The sequence below is a fragment of the Dipodomys spectabilis genome, unplaced genomic scaffold (genome assembly GCF_019054845.1).
Source record: "Dipodomys spectabilis isolate Male_0828 unplaced genomic scaffold, ASM1905484v1 ptg000658l, whole genome shotgun sequence".
NCBI lineage: Eukaryota > Metazoa > Chordata > Mammalia > Rodentia > Heteromyidae > Dipodomys > Dipodomys spectabilis.
The window spans coordinates 252,160-257,446 of record NW_024871335.1 but is presented as its reverse complement, the minus strand read 5'-3'; the positions used below and the strand labels follow the sequence as shown (position 1 = coordinate 257,446).

The 5,287-nt window shown below is 37.9% G+C and overlaps 1 pseudogene; it reads right to left on the bottom strand.

Annotated features, from left to right (window-relative positions):
• Positions 1-367: 367 nt before the first annotated feature.
• On the bottom strand, positions 368-1,297 carry LOC122101413 (annotated as a pseudogene).
• Between the last annotated feature and the right edge of the window lie 3,990 nt (positions 1,298-5,287).

Here is a 5,287-nt window from a genome sequence, read left to right as displayed (position 1 = left end):
TTGAAGAAAGTATGAATAATCAGGATTTACCAAACTGGAGCCGTGAGTGTGTTGACGATCAACTTAACAACATGGATTGAGGTGGTCAAAAGAAGAAAGCAAATAGTTTATCAGAAAAGAGTAAGAAAATTTGCTTTAGGCTTGTTCAAATTCCTGACTATATTACCAAATCCACGACCTTGTTGGAAAAAAAGAAAGATCTGAGAAAGTTGAGCATCTTACTTAACATCCAATAGTTCACCTTAAAGAACAAGAAAAATCAAACATGAAATATCTCCAAAAAATCCTTGCTTGAGAAAATGAGGAAGAGGATGTTCAGACTATGGATTCAGCTGTGGGATCTGGTTCTGTTGCTGGGAGCATGTCTCTAAACATAGATGTGCACTCTGAAACTTGAGATACCATGGAAGTAATCTGGGGTATGACATATCATATGTAGCTCACCTCTAGAAAGTGCTGGGTCAAATTTGAAGAAAGAATATTTTAGAGTGCCATTAAGTTTCATGATTGCAAATTGGTTACCACAAAGATAACAATAGTTAGTAGCACTGAAATTTGTTACTACATTCTGGTCATGGCACCAGTTTTATCTCTCCATCACCAACTTATGCCACACCAATGTCAGACCATTTATTGGCATGATTAAATGTCTCAGAAATATCCTGCCCAAAGGTGAAACCAGCTCCTCAGGGAAATATACCCCAACCACTACCATCATCTGGATCTGACCACAGCAAGTCACAGACCCTGAAGGGGAACTTCCTGGAGATCAAGTGCTCTGATGTGATCCAGTGTTTCTATGAATGGTGAGAGAACACCATGTAGACATAAGGAATGCCCATCCACCAAGGCAGTGAGATGAAGAGCCAAAAAGATCTGTAAAGTATTTCCAAACATTTGCATTTCCATATTTCCCTAAACACTCATCATAGAAATCATACAGTTGTGTGCTCTTATGATTTCCTCAAAGAATGGTGAACCATTCATGGTAATGTACCTTCAGAACTACAAGCAGTGTGACTGTTTCAAGTAAATAATACCCTTTGTCAACATAAACAAGTAATTTGTATCTGGTGATTTTTCCACCAACTCTAAACAGTTCCATGAGACTGAAATTGCTCATGCACATCTCCACAGAAATGACTGTACATGGAACCTCTTATAAATGGGATTCTTTTGTAAGGATTTCTTTAGTCTTCTCACAGGGACTCTTGACCTGGGACTCGGTTAGCTGCTTGCACTCATTCAGCTGTTCAATCCCCTGGTCCAGGTTCTTGGTGAACACATTCATGTCCATGATGCCACATGCCCAAATGGGCTACTGCTCCATGCTACTCCTGCACCACATCTGCCCACAGGCCACATGCACACACTGCCACCGGTTCCCCTGGTACTTCTAGGGGCCCTGGTGGGCTGGGCACTGCCCCTAATTCCGCCCCCTCACCCTGGCTCTCTGCAATGCTCCACTGCATGCTCCTGTGTCTCCTCCATTCGCCCAAGCTCCAGAGCTCTGCTATCTGTAATGGCAGGATATGCTACAATATTTAACAAAGGAAGCATCTTTTAGTCTGAGAATTTGGCCAGGCATTGAGGACAGGGGTCTATTTTGGTCATGTCAATGGAGCTCTTTATGAACTCCTATGCAGATGCTTGTTCTGAACCATTTTCAAACCTGTTGTGACTTTATGTGAATGGCTAAGTATCATCGGGGGTGGGGGCACTGAAAATAGCAACCTCCAAAGTTCAGAATCTGTACCCAGGAGATTCTCAGTTCTTGGCCCACGCTCCTTCTTCCATTGCTTTCCAATATCCCTTTCTGAAATATAAGCACTGACAAAATGCTGACAAGTCAACATAGCTGGTGATGCAGAAACACTGAATTGGGCACTGTGGAAAATGATCTGACATCTTTAGCTTTTGGACATGTGGATATATATTCCTATATTTTGACAATCGGATATTTTTAAGTTACATTTTCTGTGGATCCTTAGAAATTCCCAGTAGAACCAGTTCCCATGTGTTCCCAGTGATGATCATTTTGGAAATGTACTCTTGTGTAGGCTTTCCACTTTTCTAGTTTCATTTCTTCCTACTTGCTCACTCAAGGTTTCTGGGATCCCTCCTTAAAATACAGGAATTTTTGTCATAGCTCTGAATTTATTGAAAGGCACTGAATTTAGTGAAATTCAGAGGAAGGACGACAAAGTGTTACTTTACCCCTATTCTGTATCAACTGGGTCTTATCCTTCTCCAAATTATTTGCACGTATGTATATAGGTTGGGTAACATAATGAAATTAATGTTACTCAGGCATTTTTTATATTTTTATTGTTAAAAATAGTATACAGAGGGGTTACAGTTACAAGAGTAAGGTAATGTATACATTTCCTATAGAGCATTGTTACCTCTGCCTTTGTTTTGCCCATACCATCCCTTCACTCCCCACCTCCCCAAATCCCCCATCACCCCCCAAATTGTAAAGTTCATTTTCAACATAGTGTCTTGTACATGTTATTGTTAAAATAGGTCAATCTGTATCCTTGTTTCAGCATTTTGTTATTTCCCTTCCATTCCCCAAATTAGAAAAATGTATACACAAGATTCAGGCACCCATGTCAAATACAGTGAAAGCAGGGATTATACCATGGAGGAAAGACACAGTAGAGAAACAATAAAAATCACATAGTACACTTTAGATATATTAAAAACAATAGCAAGAAAGGAAAAACAAGTTGTGTCACTATCTCGGGGTTCATTTCACTAAACATCATCTTATATGATTATATATACATAGCTTTTGATCTTTTCTGCTTGTCCAAAACTTATACTAGTTATGGCAAATAAGGGAAACAATGGGACATGTTTCTTTGGGCCTGGTTTAATTCACTTAATTTTTTTTCCAAGTCTTACCATTTCACAACAAATGGGCCTATGTCATTCTTTCTGATGGAGGCATAGAATTCCATTGTAGGTATAGATAGATAGATAGATAGATAGATAGATAGATAGATAGATAGATAGATAGATAGATAGATAGATATAGATATAGATATAGATAATATTTTCTTTATCCATTCATCTACTTAGGAGCATCTGGTTCTTTACCTTAGCTATGGTAAATAATGCTTCGATAAACATAGTTGTGCTGGTAGCATTAGTATGGTCTTGTTTGTGATCATTTGGGTAGATGCCCAAAAGTAGGATTGCTGGGTTATCGGAGAGTTCTATGTGGAGTCTTTTGTTTCAAAAGTGGTTGAACAAGTTTACATTCCTACCAACAATGTAGTAAGGTTCCATTTGGGCCACATCCCCTTCAGCATCTGTTGTTATTAGTTTTCTTGATTACAGCCATTCTAACTGGGGTGAGGTGCAATCTCAATGTTGTATTGATTTGCATTTCTTTTATGGCTAGAGAAATTGAGCATTTCTTCAAGTGTCTTTTGGCCATTCGTATTTTTTGTTCAGAGAAGTCTCTCTTTAATTCTTTAGCCTTCTTGATAACCAGGAGGTTGTTTCTTTGAGGATTTATTGTTGGACGATTCAATTTTTTTATTAATAACTTTTGTATCATGAAAATATCGTACAGACGGGTTACAATTACATGAGCAATGTAATGAGTACATTTCTTATCAAGCATTGTTGCCTCCTCCTTTGTTTCCCTTTACCATCCCAAACCACAATACCTCCTCCCCGAAGCCCCGCCAACCCCAACACCAATCCTCCCCAATTTTGTAAAGTGTGTTTGTCACTGTAGCATCTTGTACATTTTCATTGTTGCAATGGGTCCTCCTGTATCCCCATTTAAACAATTTTTTCCCTTCCCCTCCCCAAATTATACCAACATCAAATACAGTGAAAACAGGGGTTATACCGTGGGGGAGGGACATAGAAAGAAACAAAAAAATCCTCTTATAAATATGTTAGAAACATAGCAAGAAAGATAAACCATTTGAGTCCTTATCTTGGGGCTCATTTCACTTAAAATCAACTTATCTGACTGTTTCTGCTTTTCTCACAGTAAAAACCTGGAACAGGAAATCAAAACAGAACTTTCAAAGTGGAAAAACCTCCCATGCTCCTGGACTGGGAGGATCAACATCGTGAAAATGGCAATACTTCCCAAGGCTATCTACAAATTCAATAAGACATCTGTCAATATTCCAACCTCATTCTTCAAGGAAATAGAAGAGGCAATCCAAAAATTCATATGGAGCAATAAAAGACCCCGAATAGCAAGAACGATCCTTAATAGAAAAGTGCTGGAGGAATATCAATACCAAATTTCAAACTCTACTACAAAGCCATAGTAATCAAATCATCTTGGTACTGGCACAAGTACAGACCTCAGGACCAATGGAATAGAATTGAAAACCCAGAAATGAACCTATGGCCATCTAAACTTTGATAAGGGAGCTAAAAATTAGAATGGAAGAAAGACAGCCTCTTCAGTAAATGGTGATGGAAAAATTGGTTAATCACTTGTACAAAACTAAAGGATTTAATTTTTTGAGTTCTAAGTTTATTTTAGATATGAAGCCCTTGTCCATTATATGGCTAGTGAAGATTTTCTCCCAATTCATGCGTTTTCTATTGATATTGCTTGCTATGTCCTTTGCAATGCAGAAGCTCTGAATTTTCATTGAATCCCGTTTGTCCAAGCTTTCTTTGATTTATTGTGTTTCTGGATCCTTATTAAGAAAATTTCAGCCTGTGGAGTATAGAGTTTCTCCTATTTTTTCCCGTAATATCTTTAAGGTCTTTGATCCATTTGGAGTTGATTCTGGTGCAGTATGATATATAAGGATCTAGCATTAGTTTTATACAGGTGTTTAACCAGTTTTGCTAGTACTATTTACTGAAGAGGTTGTCTTTCTTCCATTCTATTTTTTTAGCTCCCTTATCAAAGATGAAGTGACTGTAGGTGTGGGGACTCATTTCTAGGTTTTCACTTCTATTCCATTTTTCCTCGGGTCAGTTCTTTTGCCAGTCCCCAGCTGTTTCGATTACTATAGATTTGTAGTAGAGTTTGAAATTTGGTATTAATATTCCTCCTTACTTTCTACTAAGGATTATTTTTGCTATAAGGGTCTTTTATTGTTCCATATGAATTCTTGGATTTCTTCTTCTATTTCATTAAAAAATGAAGTTTGCGTATTGGTAGGTATCACATTGAATTTGTAGATAGCAATAGTGCCAAAGGCTATCTACAAAGATTTCTTATCTTTGTCTTACCTTCTCAGTCTGAGATTTCATTTCCTAATAAGCTCAATGTGGCCTGTCTTAGAAG